Genomic DNA, 24,459 nt, shown 5'->3' with positions numbered 1-24,459 from the left:
ATTGAACATAATAGACAACTTTTAGTCTTTTAGGATCAAGTAAACAAACAAAGGTTCCTAATTTAGCTGCTGACGTATGCAGTAACATATTGTGTCATTTATCATTCAATTGTGTTGTCAAAATTATTAAGGACATGTGGTAGAAAATTAATTATTAATATACTTGTTCATTAACTGTTAATATATGCTCTTTTTCGGTTTCAACATGTTCTATCTACACTTCTGTTAAAATGTAATTATCACTTATTCGTTCGTTGTTTGATACTTTACATTAGTTTTGGATGATACCACAAGAAGAACGCGGAGTTGGAATGTAATTACAACACTTTAAGTACATATTTATATACATATTTATATAATATTTACATATTTATATAATATGTAACTACAAGCTTCATTCACAGACAGAGTCCCATTGCTTTAATGAGCGGTATATATATATATATTTTTTTATACATGTTTTATGTTTTCATTTGTGGCGGCCGTAATTCTTTCGTGGCGGGCCGCTACAAATAAATGAATATGTGGGAAACCCTGGGCTGTTGATTAAGTATGATTATGTCTTTAGTTCAAGGAAATCTTAGTTATGGTTTATTAATTAAAGACTATATCATTTGTGACTTTTTAATTATGTAAAATTGATCCAACTCGCCATAAAAATAACAATAATGATTTTTCAAAAATTAATTTAAAGATTGAAAGTTGCCATCATTCCTAAGTGGAGGGGATGTGGAAGGGTAAGTGCAAATGTTGTACCGGCGCCTCAGGCACAGGAGCCGTCCAGACTACTTGTAAAGTTTGACAATATTATTTTTATATATGCAAGTTATATTGAGAATCCCCTGAGGATACAAAGACCTGGATGAATAAGAATTTCCATAGACGACTATTTAAAAACGTGACCATAAATGTTAATGTAAAATAAATATAGCAGTGAAAGTTCAATAATGAGGTTGCTTGAATCAAATTAAGAATTTCTACCTACACCTATCAGAAATGCAAATTGGCAAAACCCAGCATGCAAAACTTCACTCAATACACACTTAATGTTATCAAAGCTCACCTTTAAGCATTCACACACACTGGCAGCAATTTGGAACAAGAATGAGGTGATAGAAGAAAAGTATACATATAATACATTTATCTGTGTCAGAATAGGAGAAAGTTATGTTTTAAATTTCACTTTTGCATCAGTTTGCAAAAGTGCGCTTAAATATCCTCGATCAAAGTTAGAAACATGCGTCACCACGTTTTAAAGGCCTACTGAAACCCACTACTACCGACCACGCAGTCTGATAGTTTATATATCAATGATGAAATATTAACATTGCAACACATGCCAATACAGCCTTTTTAGTTTACTAAATTGCAATTTTAAATTTCCCGGGAGTTTCTTATTGAAAACGTCGCGGAATGATGACGCGTATGATGACGTCATGAACTGTAAGGAATAATTAGCGCTGCGCACACACACAGCTAAAAGTCGTCTGCTTTAACGGCATAATTACACAGTATTTTGGACATCTGTGTTGCTGAATCTTTTGCAATTTTTTCAATTAATAATGGAGAAGTCAAAGTAGAAAGATGGAGTTGGGAAGCTTTAGCCTTAAGCCCAGAGGTCGGGAACCTTTTTGGCTGAGAGAGCCATACGAGCCAAACATTTTTAAAAGTATTTCCGTGAGAGCCATATAATTTTATATTTTTTAACACTGAATACAACTATATGCGTGGATTTTTAAGAAAGACCAACATTTTTAGAGTATAATGAGTCTTATTTTCTTTTTAATAACATTGTTTTTCTGAGGCTAACCAAAAATAAATGAAATACTTCTTACCTTTAATGTGACTTCCTGAACAGGTTTGGTAGAAACCGGATGGATGGATGAAAATGCATAAGAATATTTTATATTTTGAACGTTATTTTTGACATTGTGATTACCAGCGGAATTATTCATTACTTATCGTGTTAAGCAATGTCAGCTAAGATCTATCTGAGAGCCAGGTGCAGTCATCAAAAGAGCCACAACTGGCTCTCAAGCCATAGGTTCCCTACCCCTGCTTTAGCCACACAAACACACGGTGCTTCCTTGTTTAAAATTCCCAGAGGTGAAACTTTACTATGGATCGGAGCGGTCAAGCGAACATGGATCCCGACCACTTGTCAACCAGCAGTTTTCGGTGAGAAAATTGTGGTAAAAACCTCTCACTTACCGGAGATCAGCTGACCTTGTGCCGGCCATACAGCTGCCGTCGACTTACATCAGACACTGGTGTCAACACACCCGTGGATACACCCTTCCGAGTATCAGGTACTATTAAACTCACTGAAACACTAGCAACACAATAGAAAGATAAGGGATTTCCCAGAATTATCCTAGTATATCGCGTTTTTTTTTTTTAACTTGATTTTTTTTTTCCGTAATCCGTCGCTATCAATGTCAATATCCTCAAACACGAATCTTTCATCCTCGCTCAAATTAATGGGGAAATTGTCGTTTTCTCGGTCCGAATAGCTCTTTTTGTTGGAGACTCCCATTAAAAACAATGTGAGGATGTGAGGAGCCCTCGACGGGTGACATCATCCTTTGCGACTTCCGGTAAAGGCAGGGCTTTTCTGTTAGCGACTAAAAGTTGCGAACTTTATCGTCGATGTTCTCTACTAAATCCTTTCAGCAAAAATATGGCAATATCGCGAAATGATCAAGTATGACACATAGAATGGACCTGCTATCCCCGTTTAAATAAGAACATCTCATTTCAGTAGTCCTTCAATGAGTCAACTTCACCGTTGTGACTATAATGTCTCTGGACATGTTGCTTCATCGCTGCCTCGGCTATGCATTCTAAACAGAGTCAAGAAAGAAATCAGCACAGTTTTACTATCCACCCTTATTTCATTTTACCCTCCTCAGTTGAAACTCCTAGCAGTCTCAACAGTATTCTCAGTCTGAGTTCCTTCCATCCTCATCTTGTCCCGTAGCCAATGCCACACCAGCCCAACCCCCACCAAATTCGAGTCACAGATGACAGCTCCGGAAAAAAAACGCTACCCTTCCACGCCGCACGTGCCTTTTTTCCTCTCCATCCCGGCCCCGTGGCACTTGGCACCAGTGCCCATCACATAGACAGATGGAGCCAACCCTGACCCCTCTCCACGCCTGCAGGGTCGCCAGGAGAATCAATGCCTGGCGAGAGGAGAGAGGGGGGTGGTAGTGCACAGAAAAAGGGGCGACGGAAAGGACAAGAGGGGGGTATTGCTTTGTCACCACGGTAAAGCCTCACCCCCTCGGCCTAACTCAATGAGCTGGGATGACAACACACATAGCAGGACATTCAGCTTGCAGGGTTTTATTTGAAAGTTCTTCTATAAATTTAACTTGGCATCATTTTTCTTCTGTTTATTTGGCAGCCATACCTTGGATGCGAAAAAAGGATGTGATCACTGACAACATCCTAAATATAAAGAAGCACCACAAGATGGGCTTACATGCCAAAACGACAGTCGCTCCCAAGGTGACAAAGATATTGTAAGGGAGTGCAACTTTAATTGTGTTGTCACACCAGAGTGTTGCACAATAAAGTGTTTGCCGGAATAACAGGGGGATACAACTTTTTTGTCCTTTTAGTGTCTTTATTTCAACTTTCTATGGTTCATGTGACAACTGCTGCTTTTACATGCTCTAAATTAGTCAGATTCCCCAAATAATGCTATGCTATGTACACTACGTGCATGCTGTACACTTTAATATTTGCACACACTAGGCATGGGCACCTTTTGTACGTTACCTGGGAATCCAAACCAGTACTCAACATGATCAATTTTGATTATGCCTGTGTCTTTGTCATAAATGTCAGAATTTTAATGTTAACTGACATATTATGATAACTGTGTTGGCCAGTTTTTTATATCTGCTTTTATTACAATTTCGAGTGTCATTTGCAAGTATTATATAGTAGACTTTGCATGTAGTCACAGTTCCAAGACGTTAGATAACAGTAATGTATGGACTACAGTGTGTTGCCACAGCCAGGAAGTAGTCTTTGCCATGAAGCTGAATGCTGCGCCCCAAAAATTATTTATACTGTAAGGATTGTATATATTACACACCAGTTGTTTGATTATAATGTGCATCTTAGTGTATAGTTTTCATGACCACCTTTAAATGTGTTGAAATTGCAATATATAAACACTTGTCCAGGGTGTATGCCGCCTTCCGCCCAAGTGCAGCTGTGATAGGATCCAGCACCTCCGTGACCCAGAGAGAGGACAAGCGGTAAAAAATGGATGAAAATATATAAATATATATATATATATATATATATATATACATATATATATATATATATATATATATATATATATATATATATATATATATATATATATATAGATATCAATATATACATATATGCATATATATATGCATATATGCACATATATATATAATAGGATGGAGATATATACATATATATACATACATACATATATATATATATATATATATATATATATATATATATATATATATATATATATAAAGTTAAAGTACCAATCATTGTCACACACACACTAGGTGTGGTGAAATTATTCTCAGCATTTTACCCCTGGAATAATTTTTGGTGATTTAACCCCCAATTTCAACCCTTGATGCTGAGTGCCAAGCAGGGTGGTAATGGGTCCCATATTTATAGTCTTAGTATGACTCAGCCGGGGATATATATTTATGTATCTATACATATCTATCTATATATATCTATGTATATATATATATATATAAATCAATATAAAGGTTTTAAAGGGTAAAATGGTCTTCATAAGGAAAAACATTTGCGTCAAAATTGGGACATAGGGACATGAAAAGGTGGCGCGGTTGCAACATGGAAAATTCCTGGAGGGACTTAATTAGGATGATTACGTCCCAGTTCATGCAATAATTCATCTTTTAGTGCATGGAGACATACTGAAAGGGACCTCTTTAGATCCAGTGCTGCTACCTTCTTACCCATTCTGCTGACCTGCATTGTGATTAGCATTAGCATATTGCCATACAGCCAATCTTGAAAGAACAAACAATAAAATGAGACACTAATGGCCAGTGAAATGAATTCAGCGGGCCGGGATAACAGAGGAGGGAATTCCAGAGTCCCAAAGCTTCCCAGGTAATTGGAGTGCAGTGTGGTGTTTTTCATTGTTTTTACTCTGCAGCTCCTCTGCTGACCTTGTGAGGCTGATCACTTCCAAGACGCAGACAATGAGAAATAGCGATAGAGATTTATGTTTAAGGTTTATGATGATCTTTTTTGGGGGGGTTTTTCATCATAGCGTTTAAGTCATTTGCATAACAAAGGGTGTTTTGACTGTCAGCCTGTCCTCAGTCAACTCTGTTGGCGCTGCAAGGCTGAGTGTCCGACAAAGACTTACTATTTCTGTCACTTCAAAGACACTCAATTTTGGAATCTTTGTCATGAGTGGTATTAGTTTTGAAATGAATTGTGCTAAGAAGTATTTCCCCATGTCTCATGCACACTTTTTTATGAATACCTTATTTCTTGTTCCTCAGCGTCTGTTCCATTGTCAAAGTTCTTACCAAGCAACACGGAAGCTATTTGTTTCTTACCGCGGCTCAGAACTTGGTGTCTGTTGGTCTTTGATAATGGTGATGTAGTGTTGTTATTCGGGGATGTGAAACTCAGCAGGGAAGTCCACCTGCTTGTTAAAGGTTAAACTTTAAAGACCTACTGAAACCCGCTACTACCGACCATGTAGTCTGATAGTTTATATATCAATGATGAAATATTAACATTGCAACACATGCCAATACGGCCGGTTTAGTTTACTGAATTGCAATTTTAAATTTCCCGCGGAGTTTCTTGTTGAAAACGTCGCGGAATGATGACGTGTACGCGTGATGTCACGGACTGTCAGGAAATATTAGCGTAGCACTATTTGCGGCTAAAACTTGTCTCTTTTAATCGCGCAATTAAACAGTATTCTGGACATCTGTGTTGCTGAATCTTTTGCAATTTGTTCGATTAATAATGGAGAAGTCAAAGTAGAAAGATGGAGTTGGGAAGCATTAGCATTTAGCCACACAAACACACGGTGATTCCTTGTTTAAAATTCCTAGAGGTGAAGCTTTACTATGGATCAGAGCGGTCAAGCGGACATGGATCCCGACCACTTGTCAACCGGCAGGTTTCGGTGGCAAAATTGTGTTAAAAAGTCGCCTCTTACCGGAGATCTGTGGGGTTTGCGCCATCCTTGTATCTGCCGTCGACTTCCCTCAGACACTGGCCTCAAGACACCCGTGGACACACCCCTCCGACTATCAGGTACGATTTAATCTCACTAAAACACTAGCAACACAATAGAAAGATAAGGGATTTCACAGAATTATCTTAGTAAATGTATCTAAAAACATATGAATCCTTCCCAATGCAATCGCCTTTTTTTTTTACTTTATTTTTATTTTATTATTATTTTCGAGTCCTTCGCTATCAATATCATCATCCACGAATCTTTCATCCTCGCTCAAATTAATGGGGAAATTGTCGTTTTCTCGGTCCGAATAGATCCTGCTGCTGGAGGCTCCCATTAAAAACAATGTGAGGACGTGAGGAGCCCTCACCCTTGCGACTTGCGGTAAAGGCGAGGCTTTTTTATCAGCACCAAAAATTGCAAACTTTATTGTGGATGTTCTCTACTAAATCCTTTCAGCAAAAATATGGCAATATCGTGAAATGATCAAGTATGACACATAGAATGGACCTGCTATGCCCGTTTAAATTAGAAAATCTCATTTCAGTAGGCCTTTAAGTCAACTATGTTTGCAAATGGAGCTGTTATATCATCATCTTGTAAAGCGCACACCCACCCATCACTGTGATTCTATTCATTACAATTAGCTGGAAATAATATTTATGTATGGCATTCATGTGCAGAACACAGACCTTTTACATGATATATCAAATATAAGTCATTACAGTCAATTATCATGTTAGGTGGGTGTGCATTTTGTAACAATAGGAGTTGGTAATTGTGTTTATGTTGCCCACGGACGAATTTGAGTGACGGACCGGAGGCTATATTGAGTGTTGACAGCTACCGACTAATGCAGTGGTTCTCAAATGGGGGTACGCGTACCCCTGGGGGTACTTGAAGGTATACCAAGGGGTACGTGAGATTTTTTTAAATATTCTAAAAATAGCAACAATTCAAAAATCCTTTATAAATATATGTGTTGATTAATACTTCTACAAAATATGAATGTAAGTTCATAAATTGTGAAAAGAAATGCAACAATGCAATATTCAGTGTTGACAGCTAGATTTTTTGTGGACATGTTCCATAAATATTGATAATAAATATTTCTTTTTTTTGTGAAGAAATGTTTAGAATGAAGTTCATGAATCCAGATGGATCTCTATTACAATCCCCAAAGAGGGCACTTTAAGTTGATGATTACTTCTATGTGTAGAAATCTTTATTTATAATGGAATCACTTGTTTATTTTTCAACAAGTTTTTAGATATTTCTCTATCTTTTTTTTTCAAATATTTCAAGAAAGACCACTACAAATGAGCAATATTTTGCACTGCTATACAATTTAATAAATCAGAAACTGATGACATAGTGCTGTATTTTACTTCTTTATCTCTTTTTCCAACCAAAAATCCTTTGCTCTGAATTAAAAAAATGTTCACAGGGGGTACATCACTGAAAAAATGTTAAGAACCACTGGACTAATGTATGTCCGTGTAATGTGCACTATACAAATAAAAAGACCCAGTGAGCAAGTGTAATGCTCGATAATCAGGTTTTTAGAGTCAAGAGACGGAGCAAAATGAAACACAGTTAAGGAAGTTATGTTTTGATGCACAAACAGTCGACAAAGTGACGTCAGACAGCAATTACAGACCTGTCAGCGGATGCTATCTTGCTACTCACATTTTTCATTTATTATGTTTTTTTTACTTATTTGAGTAGACTAATGTTACTGGATCGCTGTGAGGAAGGTTGATGAAGCGCATTTGCGGCGGGCGTGAGTTAAGTGGGGTTCACTTGAAACTGCCCCAAACCCTTAGATAGATAGATGGATAGATAGATAGATAGATAGATAGATAGATAGATAGATAGTACTTTATTAGCGTGTGTGACTCTGAGGGACTTTTGTGGAAACATTGTTGCGTTACAAACTTTGCTGTGGTGTTGCTTCCGAATTTGTGATTATTCCAAATTGAGTTGAAATGTGTAGCAGCGGCAGTTGAACTGAATGTGACAGCGTGTCATAATTGTAATAGTCAGCTGGATTAAAAAAAAGTACAGATAGAATTCATCCTGAATCGTCACGGTCCAACGGGACTGCCCCAATTAGGAACCGGTACCAACAAATACTGATACTCGGTATACATTCCTAGTGGTTATAATCACTGCTAGAGCCGTAATAACTGTAAATCTTCTCTTATGGGAGTCCCTGGCGTATATTTTTAAAATTGCTATGTATTTTAATTTTCCTGAGGGAACTCTCCTGAAGGAATCAATAAAGTACTATCTATCTATCTATGTAGCTTTTAGTGCAGCCTGCTCCAATTCTCTGGGGATAGCTTCTACTGTAATTTAGCCACAGTTATTTCAGAGTATCTGGTAGCTTACTGTAATTCATAGGTTTTTTTTTTGGTTTTTTTAAAAACTAATCTTTGTTTAAATTTAAGTATATTTTATTTTTAATTTGAAAAGTTGTAATATTTTAAATCAGGGTTGTCTAAACTTGTTCCACCGATATATAGATATATATATAGATATATATCCATTTTTTGCCGCTTATTCCCTTTTGGGGTCGCGGGAGGCGCTGGTGCCTATCTCAGCTACAATCGGGCGGAAGGCCTTGTACACACTGGACAAGTCACCACCTCATCACAGTGCCAACACAGATAGACAGACAACATTCACACTCACATTCACACTCTAGGGCCAATTTTTAGTGTTGCCAATCAACCTATCCCCAGGTGCAATTCTTTGGAGGTGGGAGGAAGCCGGAGTACCTGAAGGGAACCCACGCATTCACGGGGAAGACATGCAAACTCCACACAGAAAGATCCCGAGCCCGGGATTGAACCCAGGACTACTCAGGACCTTTGTATTGTGAGGCAGACGCACTAACCCCTCTTTCACCATAATAATATATATATATATATATATATATATATATATATATATATATATATATATATATATATATATATATATATATATATATAGTTAAACCAATGTTAGCTGCTCTTTAAACTTCTATAACAGGAATGTTAAAATGTTGTTCGAATTATTGAACCATCTGTGGACATCCATCCATCCATTTCTTACATTCTGTTTTAATTATCTTCAAAGCCGAACAGGACATTCAAGTTGCTCAAACTAATAATAATTATAATAATGGATTAGATTTTATATCGCACTTTTCTATTATTAGATACTTAAAGCGCTTACGGAGAAGTGGGAACCCATCATTCATTCACAACCTGGTGGTGGTAAGCTACATTTGTAGCCACAGCTGCCCTGGGGTAGACTGACGGAAAAAACTTAACCCCTCAAACAAACCTAGTAAACTAACTCACAATATGCAAATGTGTCCTAATTGATAACTGTGACATCATTTAATTAAGAAAACCTTCAAATGGTTCAAATAAAATAATAATAAAATACATTAAATGCTTGGTATTTTTTTGTTTATGGCTTAAGTCTATTGAGAGATTTGGTTAAAAAAAAAAAAAAAATGAATAAAAGTACAAATATATATATATATATATATATATATGTATATATATATATATATATATATATATATATATATATATATATTCCAGAATGTTTTTATGTCTAATATGTCCTGGTTGGCTTTGCCAAATAACTGCAGGTCTATTGTAATCCTGTAACATTTTTAGACATCAAAAATTAGAAATGTAACATGATAAAAACCTCTTGGGAAGAAAATGTATATAATAGACAAAAAATATGGACAAATTACAGCAACAAATTCAAAAGGTAAATAAGGTAGTGTTTTTGTCCCCCGAGAGTTAAGAAAGTTTTTATAAAGGTGTTAGTTTTTCACCAAAATAAAGTAATTCACTTTACATGATAAGCTGAGGATTTTTTTACTTGGTTTTGCTAATATAAACAGTTCAACTTTAAAAAGCAAAGCAAACAAGAGTATAACCTTACTTAATGAGATCTTTATTATTAGAATGATATCACTTGAAATCTGTGACATACTGTAAACACCCATCTGACTCAGTGTCCTATTTTCGTGGCGCCACCTGACGCTGTGTTCACTCCAGCTGGGATTAATTAGTGACTCAACAAACGTATGTGCACCAAATACTTGTGCACCAAATACTTGTGTATGAAAAAGAAAATGTAGAAAACAATATGAAGGCTGTTGATGTGTTAGTCAAAACAATTATAGGTGACCAAACTGGCTCGTATCATTTCCTTTCTTGGTGAACAGTGAATGCTTCAAGAGCAGCATGTTGCCAATAAACACCTTGCCTTCTTGCTGTAATTACCTTACTCCTCACTTCACGCCCTTTGTATGCACCTCATATCTCCCGTCGTCGTCGTTATTGCTCGACCCCGCCTGCCGGGCAACACCTGCCTACAAAAAAAAAAAAAAAAAAAAAAAAAAAAAGCACAGTCATTCTGCATTTAGCTCCAAACAGGGGAATCAAATTTAAATGCTTCTCAACTGTCTCTGATTTCCAGGCTTGAATGAGCGGTCATGTTTGGAAACATTCCGGATGTATATTTTTTTATTTATTTTGCTGAGCCGTGGGATGAGGACAAGCCGTAAACTCCTGTCAGCTTGCATCGGGACATGTGGGCTATCGCCACGCACTGCTGACTCTGATAGAAATGAAGCCGCTGACAGGTTCTTAAAGACAAGCTGCTGACAGCCATAACCTTGAGGGTGTGGGTGCTGTGTGTGTTTACATGTGATGGAGCCGTCAGGACGTACAGTGGGGCAAAAAAGTATTTAGTCAGCCACCGATTGTGCATGTTCTCCCTTTTTAAAATGAGGACAGAGGTCTGTAATTTTCATCATAACTACACTTCAACTGTGAGAGACAGAATGTGAAAAAAAAATGTAGGAATTTTAAAGAATGTATTTGTAAATTATGGTGGAAAATAAGTATTTGGTCAACCATTCAAAGCTCTCACTGATGGAAGGAGGTTTTGGCTCAAAATCTCACGATACATGGCCCCATTTATTCTTTCCTTAACACGGATCAATCGTCCTGTCCCCTTAGCAGACAAACAGCCCCAAAGCATGATATTTCCACCCCCATGCTTCACAGTAGTTATGGTGTTCTTGGCATGCAACTCAGTATTCTTGTGAAGACTCTTCTTCGGCATGGTAATGCCGGTGTGGTTTTCCCGTGGATGCGTCGAAGCAGAACACAGCATAGGTAAGATAAAGGGTATTTAATAACAAAAGTCTATGAACAAAAATACTGGTGTAAAGAGAAAAAAGTAAACAAAAGACGCTAGCGTGAAAGCTAGGATAAAACAAGGAAAACTAAAACTTGGTACGAGGACACAAAAGATTAAACAAAACATTTAGCATGAAAGCTAGACAATAAAGTGGCTTGGCGTGAGAGCTAGCGAGAAAATACATACGAATGATGAGAGTCGTCACTGATGCGCGTGGGCAAATTAGGATCCGAGAATGAGTGAACAGAAAAGGTGAGCTTAAATAGGAGGGTGATAATTATTAGCAGGTGTGCGGGGCGAGACTAGCAGGTGGACTGATGTGTAACCATAGTGATGGATAAAAACAGGAAATAAACGGGTCAGACAGAGAATGAAAAAACAAACACGTGAAGATCTGAGCAGCAGATCGCAACAGTATTCCCCCCCAACAAAAGACAGATACCAGATGTCTTAAAAAACAAACAAAAACTTGAACCCCCTCCCCAAAACCAGAAAGTTCACAAACGAAGGGAGGGCGGAGGGAGTCCACGGTGGAGGGTCGCCAGATCGCATGTCCCCGAATCCACCGAGGACACATCATGTGGCGGCGGCGGGTGGAACGCTGCTGCCGAAAAAGTTTTGGCGGGCGACCTCGAAAAGGCCACATTAGTGGCCGCCTCGCAGGATGAGGTGCCCGGCGAGGCGGACGACCCGGGCACGGCCACATCCGTGGCCGACATGGAGGAGGGAGTATCTGGCGAGGAGGATGACCTCGCAGAGGCCACGCCCGTGGTCGACGTGGTGGACGACGCCTCAGCACCGAAATCCCAGCAGGCGAGGGTGCGGGGACTGCAGCCAAAGCAGGCCCGAGTGCAGCTGGCGAGGATGATGCGGGTGCTGCAGCCGAAGAAGGCGTCGGAGGCGGCCTGGGAGCCGCAGGAGTCGTCGGAGGCGGCCTGGGAGCCGCAGGAGTCGTCGGAGGCGGCCTGGGAGCCGCAGGAGTCGTCGGAGGCGGCCTGGGAGCCGCAGGAGTCGTCGGAGGCGGCCTGGGAGCCGCAGGAGTCGTCGGAGGCGGCCTGGGAGCCGCAGGAGTCGTCATCGACGTGAATGCAGGCGTAGTCGTCGGTGGTGCTGGTGTGGGTTCCAGCCCCGTCGTCGGCGCTGGTGTGGGCTCCAGCCCCGTCGTCGGCGCTGGTGTGGGCTCCAGCCCCGTCGTCGGCGCTGGTGTGGGCTCCAGCCCCGTCGTCGGCGCTGGTGTGGGCTCCAGCCCCGTCGTCGGCGGTGCTTGGCGGCGCGGAGCTGGCACCGGTGCTTGGCGGCACGGAGCTGGCACCGGTACCTGTCGTGGTGCTGGTACCGGAGTGGGCTCCAGCCTTGGAGTTTGTGCTGGCGTGAGAACCAGTTTAGAGTCTGAAACTGGCGTGAGAACAAGGCTAGAAACATTTTCTGGCGTGAAAACCAGGCCAGAGTCTAATTCTGGCGTGAAAACCAGGTCAGAGTCTAATTCTGGCGTGAAAACCAGGTCAGAGTCTAATTCTGGCGTGAAAACCAGGTCAGAGTCTAATTCTGGCGTGAAAACCAGGTCAGAGTCTAATTCTGGCGTGAAAACCAGGTCAGAGTCTAATTCTGGTGTGAGAACCAGACTGGGAGCAGGTGTCGGCTTCAGCCGAGGAGCAGGTGTCGGCTTCAGCCGAGGAGCAGGTGTCGGCTTCAGCCGAGGAGCAGGTGTCGGCTTCAGCCGAGGAGCAGGTGTCGGCTTCAGCCGAGGAGCAGGTGTCGGCTTCAGCCGAGGAGCAGGTGTCGGCTTCAGCCGAGGAGCAGGAGTCGGCTTCAGCCGAGGAGCAGGCACAGGGGTCTGCCGAGGAGAACTAGGGGACTGGCTGTGAGCAGGACTAGGACTATGATGAGTGATAAGACAAACACTAGGACTCGGGCAAGGACTTGAGAGAGGACCAGGACTTACAATCACACTAGTGCTTTGAGAAGGGCTTGGGCAATGACCAGGACTTACAGTCATACCAGGGCTTGGGCAAGAACTAGGACAAACGGTCAAACTAGGGCTTGGGCAAGGACTGGGACTAACAATCAAACTGGTGCTCGGGCAAGGACTAGGACAAAGACTAGGACTTACAGTAACACTGGGGCTCGGACAAGAACTTGGGTAAGGACTAGGGTTCGGACTAAGACCACGAGGGGAATCAGTACTAATATTACAAAGGCAAGAAACAAGACTCGGGACCGGACTCGAAACAGGACTCGGACTACGACGACTACGAGAAAGACTAGGACTACAACTAGAATCAGAACGGAAAACCGGACCAGGACTTGGACTACGACTCAGTCTACAAGTCGGTCTACGAGTAGGACTAGAGCATGGGCTACGAAGAAGGCTGGGACTCGAACTCTGAGAGAGACTGTGACTAAAACTAGGGCACAGACGGAACACAGGTGGAGGAGGTCTAAGAGGGCGTGACTTGACCGGGGAGAACACCGGTGGAGGTCTACAAGGCCCTTGAGACTTGGCCGGGGGAAACACAGGTGGAGGAGGTCTACTAGGAGGAGCTAAGCGTTTAGCGGGCCGAAAAACAGGTAAAGGTGGCCTACATGGAGGTTTTTGTTTAGCAGTTTTAAGAAGAGGTAGCGTCTGCCCTACCTCCGCAACACAGCTATAGGCCGTAGCCCCCCCCTCCAGACGGGAATCCCAGACCCGTTCCCTGTGGTCAGGGACTGACCATAAGGGAGGGTGGTGGGAGGTTTGGAGGCGGGCAGACCCCTCCCCTCTATATTGTCCAGAGTGTCCCTTTGAAAAGGGAGAAAAAACCTTGGACTTGGGCAGAGAATGAGGTTTAAACGGTGGGTTAGAAGAAAAACTAGGTGACTGAGGTTGACTAGAATAATAAGAAAAAATATCCTGATACTTTTCTATATTATTATTAATGTTATTGTCATTTGAAAATGGCTGAGAAAACGAATCTTCCCCCAAAAATTCCTTGTTGATGACGTCATCATCGGAGGACGGGCTTGCGTTACCGGGGGGCGTCGACGAAACGACGTCATCTGCGCGGGACACAAGTTGGGAATTTGCCCAGTCGGTAAAACTGTTAGCAAAGTGTGTTATTGGGTCCCCAAACAATGGTGTAGGGGTCTTGTGTGCTGACTGTAGGTTGCTGTGTTCGTGAGGAGGGAGACATGGAGTGGGCAAGTCTGTCGCCCGACGAAGCCATACTTCGCGGCTTCCGCCTACGCGGACGAGCGCGAGCGCTGCGGGAGGGAAACTCACCGCTCCCGGAAGCATCGATCGGAACCAGTTTTCCCTCCAGGTCCCACATCATGCTTTCGTCTGGATTGCATCGGAGAGTTTCAGCCTCCATCGCTCGGAATACCCTCCATGTGCCTTCGTCGAAGGTCTCCTCGTGGTTGCCAGACGCGGAAAAACTTTTTAATGCTCGGATCCTACTGTGAAGACTCTTCTTCGGCATGGTAATGCCGGTGTGGTTTTCCCGTGGATGCGTCGAAGCAGAACACAGCATAGGTAAGATAAAGGGTATTTAATAACAAAAGTCTATGAACAAAAATACTGGTGTAAAGAGAAAAAAGTAAACAAAAGACGCTAGCGTGAAAGCTAGGATAAAACAAGGAAAACTAAAACTTGGTACGAGGACACAAAAGATTAAACAAAACATTTAGCATGAAAGCTAGACAATAAAGTGGCTTGGCGTGAGAGCTAGCGAGAAAATACATACGAATGATGAGAGTCGTCACTGATGCGCGTGGGCAAATTAGGATCCGAGAATGAGTGAACAGAAAAGGTGAGCTTAAATAGGAGGGTGATAATTATTAGCAGGTGTGCGGGGCGAGACTAGCAGGTGGACTGATGTGTAACCATAGTGATGGATAAAAACAGGAAATAAACGGGTCAGACAGAGAATGAAAAAACAAACACGTGAAGATCTGAGCAGCAGATCGCAACAATTCTTCTTCCTCCAAACACGAAGAGTTGAGTTTATACCAAAAAGTTATATTTTGGTTTCATCTGACCACATGACATTCTCCCAATCATCTGCTGTATCATCCATGTTGTCACGATCCGCGTGTAGCGGATCGTTTATTGTTTTGTCGTTTATATGTTCTGATCATGTTTAGTTCTAGACTCAGCCGATCCCTGTTTTTGTGCACTTCGTGTTCTGTCTCGTTTCCATGGTTTTGTCATTTGTTCACCTGCTCTGGCGTCAGGCGCACCTGTGTTCTAATTATTGTTTGAGTATATAAGCCTGCGTTATTCCTTAGTTCGTCCTTGGTCCATTGCTTGCTTTTCGCAACATGTCACGTTTTGTATCCTGTGTCCTAGATTATTTTGTGCTAAATTCCGCCTTAGCTTCACGTGCGTGCGGCACGTCGTTTAGTGTTATTTCTGTTTCCTGCTAAGTTTTAGCATTAGCTTTCCGTGCGTTGGCACGCGCTTTGTTTTTCCCTTTTTGCACCAGTGTTCTTTTGTTTTATTATATTAAAACTTATTGTTACCTGCAATCCTGCTGACTGGTCGTGTGCATCCACAAAGTGGCAACTCCGCGCAGCAAGTGCGCCGCGTACGCGTGACACATGTATCCATTTTGGTATAAACTCAACTCTTCGTGTTTGGAGGAAGAAGAATACTGAGTTGCATCCCAAGGACACCATACCTACTGTAAAGCATGGGGGTGGAAACATCAGGCTTTGGGGCTGTTTTTCTGCTAAGGGGACAGGACGATTGATCCGTGTTAAGGAAAGAATAAATGGGGCCATGTATCGTGAGATTTTGAGCCACAACCTCCTTCCATTAGTGAGAGCTTTGAATGGTTGACCAAATACTTATTTTCCACCATAATTTACAAATATGTTCTTTAAAATTCATACAATACGAATTCCTGGATTTTTTTTCCACATTCTGTCTCTCACAGTTGAAGTGTACCTATGAGGAAAATTACAGACTTCTGTCATCATTTTAAGGGGGAGAACTTGCACTATCCGTGGCTGACTAAATACTTTTTTGCCCCACTGTATGCTGGAACAGTGGGGGATAAAATATGCTGAGGCGAGAAAAATACTGTTGGGAAAAGGTATCATGGCATCACAGGAAGAAACATGGCCCAATTCATTCTTTCCTTAACACGGATCAATCGTCCTGTCCCCTTAGCAGAAAAACAGCCCCAAAGCATGCTTCACAGTAGGTATGGTGTTCTTGGGAAGCAACTCAGTACAAGCACATGGTTAGGGGTTGCAATTATTGAATCAATGAGTTTATTTTAAAAAGGGCTCCGATTTCTATTTTGTTGCTTCGATTAATCGTTTAATGAGAGTACCGTATTTTCCGGACCATAGGACGCACCGGATTATAAGGTGCACTGCCGACGAGCGGTTCTATACACTGCAAAAAGTCAGTGTTCAAAAACAAGAAAAAAAAATGAATACCAAAATTAGGGGTATTTTATTTGAACTAAGCAACATTTCCTGCCAATAGAACAAGAAAATTTGGCTTGTCGAGACTATCCAAAACAAGTAAAACTAGCTAACCTTAATGAACCCAAAAATACTTTAAAATAAGCATTTTTTCACTAATAAGTGCACTTTTCTTGGTAGAATTTTTTTTTTGACCTTTTTGCTCAATATGTTGAAAAATATTCTTAAATTAAGTAAATGCTAGTTCAAGATTCAAGATTGTTTATTTTCAAATGCACAGTTCAACAGCCGTACACTGAAAATCTTACTTTGCTAGTCCACCCTTCAACAAGTCGCACAGTACTTAGCTAAAAATAAAAATAAATAAAAAATGTATATACAAGGCACAGTAATTACATAACATTATTGCACATTCTGATTGACAGTCAACAGTATAAATATGGAGGTGACCTTGGGTCACAGCAGCAGTTAAAGTGTCTTTAGTGATCAAAGGTGAAAAGTGTCTACAGTGATGGTTCACAGTTCGGGGGTGGTCAAGGTACTTATCTTGTTCAAAAAGACAAAGTAAAAATGAGGGGGGGGGGGTGCTAGCATTCACACGTTAGCATTCACAAACCTGAAGGCCTGTGGGTAGAAACTGTTTGTCAGTCTCGTAGTCCTGGATTTCAGGTTCCTGTATCGTCTGCCTGGTGGTAGGAGGCTGAAGAGACTGTGCTGGGGGTGTGTACTGTCCTTGATGATGTGTGCTCTCCTGGTGGCCCTGGTAGAGTACATGTCCTGTAGTGAGGGGAAGGCTGCTCCTGATTATATACTGAGCAGTTTTAATCACTCGCTAGTGCCATTATCTTGACATTATGTAATGTGCTCGGCATCATGAATTTTTTTTCATGCTTGAAGTAAGAAGTTAATACTTAAAATAAGTAGTTTTATACTTGTGAGTGTTAATGACACATCTTTGCATCAGTTGGTACTGTAGTTTCAAGCATGTTTTACTCAATATAGGTCATAAAATCTCAGCTCCAAACTGTAATATCTTACTAAGATCATTTAGGACCAAAACAAGTAAAACATCCATCCATCCATTTTCTACCGCTTATTCCCTTTGGGGACGCGGGGGGCGCTTGTGCTTATCTCAGCTACAACCGGGCGGAAGGCGGCGTACACCAAGGACAAGTCTCCACCTCATCACAGACAAGTAAAACACTGTAACATAAAATCTGCTTAGTAAGAATTATCTTGTCAGACAGAAAATAAGCAAATATCACCCTTATTTGAGATATTTAATCTTACTTAGATTTCAGTTTTTGCAGTGTAGTCAGGTCTATGGTATAGCTCGGTGATAGAGTGGTCCTGCCAGCAACTTGAGGGTTCCAGGTTCGATCCCCACTTTCGCCATCCGAGTCACTGCCGTTGTGTCCTTAGGCAAGACGCTTTACCCACCTGCTCCCAGTGCCACCCACATTGGTTTAAATGCAACTTAGATATTGGTTTTCACCATTTAAAGCGCTTCGAGTCACTAGACAAAAAGCGCTATATAAATATAAATGATAAATGGGTTATACTTGTATAGCGCTTTTCTACCTTCAAGTTACTCAAAGCGCTTTGACACTACTTCCACATTTACCCATTCACACACACATTTACACACTGATGGAGGGAGCTGCCATGCAAGGCGCTAACCAGCACCCATCAGGAGCAAGGGTGAAGTGTCTTGCTCAGGACACAACGGATGTGATGAGGTGGGGCTTGAACCAGAGACCCACGGGTTGCGCACGGCCACTCTTCCACTGCACCACGCCGTCCCATATAAGAAATATAATTCACTTCACTTCACTTTTATCATACAAAAGAATCATTGGTACTTTAACTTTTAAAATGCGCACCAGATTATAGGGCGCATTAAATGAGTCATATTATTTTAAAAAATGTTTCTACATTGAAAGCACTTCCTTATGGTCTACATAACACGTAATGGTGGTTCTTTGGTCAAAATGTTGCATAGATGGAGCTAAATGTTTTAATGACATTCAGACTTTACTTAAATCAATAACGAAGCAGCATCTCCTCATCAGTGGCTCACTAGTGCAACAACAACAACTCCGGAAATGTGTCCCATGAAAAAACGTCCGACCGGAACTCTCTAATTACTTAACTTAACTAATAGAGTTCCTAGGGTGAATAATGTAAACTCACTACACCGGTATGTTTTAGCGCTTTCATAGTGAGTTTACTGACAGATGTAAAACTTTACACTACTTTATATTAGAAATGGCAACAGCGAAGGATGAATGTCCCATAACAAGAAGATAGAGAAAAAGAAGAAGCTTATCAACTATGTTGTCGGCACAGACTACAAAGGCGGACTTCCGCTAATTTTCAGGACTTATGCAGATCCCAAAAACAGTTTAGTAGGTACCAGAAGGTAAGAAAAATTGTTTTTGCATAATATTGCGAAACAAAACGTCTTAATTTATTCACACACCATAACAATACTCGTGTATTAAAGCACAGTACAATCCATCAAGCGTTGTGGCTTCATAGCTTATCAAAGTCGTACTAAAACATTTTGATTGATTGTTGAACGCCTTTTGTAATGTTCTATAGTTTCAATGGAACATATACAATTTTGGTGTTGTTTACTTCAGTCATATTGCAGTCTACACGTATCTCTTATGTGTGACTGCCATCTACTGGTCACACTTATCATTTCACTATGTACCAAGTAAAATAGCTTTGGAGGTCGGTAAGCACAACCAAAATTATTCCGTACATTAGGTGCACCGGGTTATAAGGCGCACTGTCCAGTTTTGAGAAAATGAAAGGATTTTAAGTGCGCCTTATAGTCCGAAAAATACGGTAATTAATAAAAATGTATACAATCCTTACCGCATGAAGTGCCCGGAACCGTTAAATACCCATAGACATGAGAGCAAAAAAAGAATAAAATAATGTCAAGCAGAAAAACTGTTGTTTATTTTTACCAGTTTTCTTACAGGATATACAGTGTGTTTCGTTTGATTACTCGATTAATTGAACAAACTGATGTATTACTTGATTACTAAAATAATCAGAAGTTGCAGCCCTTCACAATGTGTGCAAATAAGTGTATTCCGAGCAAGAAGTCATTTGAAAGCAAAGTGTAAATGTTGCTCTGTTCTCGCCTTTGCAAATATAGTTCCAATAAGGATTACGGTAAGGGTTATCTGTGTCTTGAATATTGACATTTTGGCATCAAGTTTGCATTAATGATCAAATATGGCTTCAAAATTGGGTTGTAGCAATACAATTAAAGAAGGCGTCAGCTTGCATACTTTTTCAAATGATGCGAACATGAGGAAAGTATGGAGCTCTGCAGTTATGTTATCTTGCTCAAAATGGGCTAGACCAAGCAAGAAGAGTTTAATTTGCAGTCAATGATTCTGACTTTGGCCCTACGATGAGGTGGCGACTTGTCCAGGATGTACCCGCCTTCCGCCGGAATGCAGCTGAGATAGGCTCCAGCGACCCCCCGTGACCCTGGAAGGGACAATCGGTAGAAAATGGATGGCTGGATGGATGATTCTGACTTCAAAGAAGAAATGATTTCATCAGTTTGGGTGCAAAACAGACTTGAAGTCGAATGCGTGCCCAAAAATCAGGAGCACCCTTCTCAAAAACCAGAGAAATGGAATGTTAGCCACTAATATTCTATTACGCTTCCTCTTCTACTGATGTTTTCCTCAAGCTACTTGAGGAAATTCTGAAAAAGAGCATGGTGTCTATCGAATAGGACATGGAAGAGCAGGGAACTGGCGATTATTTTGTATTTCTTTTTTACTTGTAATGTTGAGCATATCAGTTTTGAAATAATCATGGACCAGGGTGAGAAAAACAAGCAATGAAGTGATTAAAATAATAGTTTTACATGTCTTTATCCACAATGTCCATGCGGGAAAATGGCCTGTAGTTCTGTGAAGGACATCACACCAAGAAGGGACGGCTTATGGTCTGTTATACGACCGATTACTCAAAAACGATTTTATATTTTTGGAAATGATTGCCGGATTAATTTTCACTTGCAACAAATTACATATTGACAACCTGTAATTTTGGTCATCTGGACACGATGGGTCCTTAAGCCTGCTTTATTTATCGTGTGTTTGGGATCATTGCCTTGTTAGAACACCCAATCGTGTCTACATTTCAGCACATTGGAGGTTATGTTGAACATTTTGAAGGTAGTCTTTTTTTGCCATCCACTTAATGCAGAACAGCCCCAAAGTTTGATTCCACCACCACAGTTGCTACAGTCTGTGAGTAGGTTTGAATCTTCCAGACATACTTATTGTCTTAAAATACACTATATTGGCAAAGGCATTTGGTCACCTGCCTTGACTTGCATGTGAACTTGAAGTGCCATCCCATTCCTAACCCACAGGGTTCAATATGATGTCGGTCCACCTTTTGCAGCTATCACAGCTTCAACTCTTCTGGGAAGGTCCACAAGGTTGCCGAATGTGTTTGGAAGAATTTTTGACCATTCTTCCAAAAGCACATTGGTGAGGTCGAGAAGGCCTGGCTCTCAGTCTGCATTCTAATTCATCCCAAATGTGTTCTATCGGGTTCAGGTCAGGACTCTTTGCAGGCCAGTCAAGTTCCTCCACACTAGACTCTTGCATTCATGTCTTTATGAATCTTGCTTTGTGCACTGGTGTACAGTCATGTGGGAAGAGGAAGGGGCCCGCTCCAAACTGTTCCCACAAGGTTGGGAGCATGGAATTGTCCATAATTATTTTGGTATTCTGGAGAATTCAATGTTTCTTTCACTGGAACTATGGGGACAAGCCCAACTCCTGAAAAACAACCCCACCACTTAATTCCTCCTCCACCAAATGCCACACTCGGCACGATACAGTCTGAAATGTGAGATTGAGAATGCGTCTCCACTGCTCTAGAGTCCAGTGGCGACGTGCTTTCCACCACTGCATTGGACTTGGTGATGTATGTCTTAGATCCAGCTGCTCGGCCATGGAAACCCATTCCATGACGCTCTCTGCGTAATGTACGTGGGCTAATTGGAAGGTCACATAAAGTTTGAAGCTCTGTAGCAACTGACTGTGCATCTCTGTCATTTTACGTGGCCTATCACTTCGTGGCTGAGTTGCTGTTGTTCCCAAACGCTTCCTTTTTCTTTTAATAAAGCCGACAGTTGACTTTGGAACATTTAGGAGCGAGGAAATTTCACGACTGGATTTGTCGTACAAGTGGCCTCCGATGATAGTTCCACGCCGAAAATTACTGAGCTCCTGAGAGCGGTCCATTCTTTCACAAATGTTTGTAGAAACAGTCTCCATGCCTAAGTGCTTGATTTTACACACCTGTAGTCGGGCCAAGTGATTAGGACACCTGATTCTGATCATTTGGATGAGTGGCCAAATACTTTTGGCAATATAGTTTTTGAGTCTGACCATAAAACCTCCTCTTCAGAAATCGTCTTAATTTTGGAAGCTAAATATTTCAGTCGAGCTTGAAAGTTTAGATTACCGAGCAGGGTCTTCTTGCTTGGTGTGCATGGCTAAAAGCCAACGGTTGTAAAACTTCGTAGACTGTTTCAACAGTTTTCAGTTCATGCCAGGCTAGAGCCTCGGTGGCTCCTGTGTTCTTCCTGAACATCCAAACCGATTTATTTTCATAAGAAAGTAACAGTATGTCACGTCTATGGGATCATGATTTGTTTTGGTCATGTTTTGTTTTGTTTTTTGGACAATCAGTTCCTGTTTTGCACTTCCTGGTTTGTTTTGTTACCATAGCAACTCATTAGTTTTCACCTTGTCCTCATGTCACGCCCCTGTCCTCATGTCTCACACCTGTTTGCACTAATCATGTTTATTATTTAAGCCTGTCTGTATCTGTTCTTTGTCCTGACATCACCGTCCACCACCTCCTTCACACCATCTGCTACCTTCTATGCCTTCCATGCAAAAGACCCATGTTCCTTTCTTGTCACAGTAGGTGTTTTAGTTTAATTTATGTCCATAGTTTATGCCGTAGTGTACGTTTTTTGTTATTCATGCCATTGTGCAAGTGTTTTTGTTTTATGTTCATAGTTTTATTTCATAGCCAAGTGTTTGTAACTCCTTGTGAGCGCCTTTTGTTTATGCATTTTTTGTAGTTATAGTGTTAAAATAAAAAGATGTCTTTACCTTTACGCCATCTCCGGTCCAAGTTCACTTGCATCTCGGGAAAACAACCACCTCATAGTAAAAGTATTGACACAGTATGAGTTTGCCAAGTAAGGATACATCCAAATAACTTGCATCATTTTTGTTTGGACTTGATTCAGCAGCCATGTTGTTTGGCTGACTATCCAGTTAACGAATATAAGTCAGTGTGATGGAAATGTGTGTTTTTGTGTGTGTGTGTGTGTGTGTGTGTGTGTGTGTGTGTGTGTGTGTGTGTGTGTGTGTGTGTGTGTGTGTGTGTGTGTGTGTGTGTGTGTGCGTGTGGATTCTTCATGCTGTCAGAAGTTGATGCATCTGTCCCTGTAGCAAACACTCATTAGCATGGAGATAATGAGAGACGTGTAAACAGCCACGGTAAAAAGTTTGGATTAAAAGAGAAAATATACCGGAGACTTTGTGCAGCATTAATTGGGTGTTTTTGTTGATGTGTTAATTCCTTAATTTCCCTTATGGGATTCAAGGGGCTGTTTGCAACTTGCTCACAGTTCCATTTTCAAACCAAAACATATAACAAGAACACCACTAGCCAGCTCGTTACCATTTGTAGTTTAACAGAAAATATATATGTAGAACAGGGGTGTTAAATGTGTTTTCATTAACATTGACTAGTCTATAATGTCGGCTACACCTCCCTAGTACCAAAGTAATGTCAAACTACTTCCATAACGTAAATGACCGCCATAACCACAACACCAGGGGGAGCTCCACGAACCACGTTTAACCCAGATTCCGATCCAACAAAGGTCTTAACTCATTCTTCTTCTATGCAACATCAATATAGATTGCACTCCCAACAGGTGTAAAAGAAAATGCTTCTCTATCCTCTTTCAAAATTGCACTAACAAAAACACCTCCAGGCAACTTCAACCCTAGACTAAAAACCAACCCCCTCCACCTCCCACCTCCCCAGATTGTAAATAATCAAATGTAAATAATCAAATGTATATACTTGTTCTTATGCTTTCTGAACTCACTATGTTCACTGCTCGCAGCACATATCCTACAAAGTCAGACAATGTCCATTTCTCAGATGATGCAATTGTTGATGACTGAAGTGCTGATATCAACCCAACCTAACCCCCACACCCCACACCACTACATCCCACCTCCCGGATTGTAAATACCGTATTTTTCGGAGTATAAGTCGCTCCAGAGTATTAAGTCGCACCTACTGAAAATGCATAATACAGAAGGGAAAAACAGACAATGGTGGCAATACATACTGATAAAGTTGAGGAATGCTCATCAAACACTTATTTGGAACATCCCACAGGTGTGTAGGCTAATTAGGAACAGTTGAGTGCCATGATTGGGTATAAAACAGCTTCCCACAAAATG

General features: G+C 41.0%; 1 protein-coding gene across 2 annotated transcripts in view; it reads left to right on the top strand.

Moving 5' to 3' along the window:
* The window catches only part of LOC133540760 (transmembrane protein 125), a 55,893-nt gene that overhangs the window by 28,234 nt on the left and 3,200 nt on the right, over positions 1–24,459 (top strand). The window lies entirely within an intron of this gene.

The sequence above is a fragment of the Nerophis ophidion genome, linkage group LG22 (assembly GCF_033978795.1).
Source record: "Nerophis ophidion isolate RoL-2023_Sa linkage group LG22, RoL_Noph_v1.0, whole genome shotgun sequence".
In the NCBI taxonomy this organism is placed as follows: Eukaryota; Metazoa; Chordata; class Actinopteri; order Syngnathiformes; family Syngnathidae; genus Nerophis; species Nerophis ophidion.
Note: the sequence above shows the minus strand (reverse complement) of the source record. Positions and strands in the feature narration are given on the sequence as shown.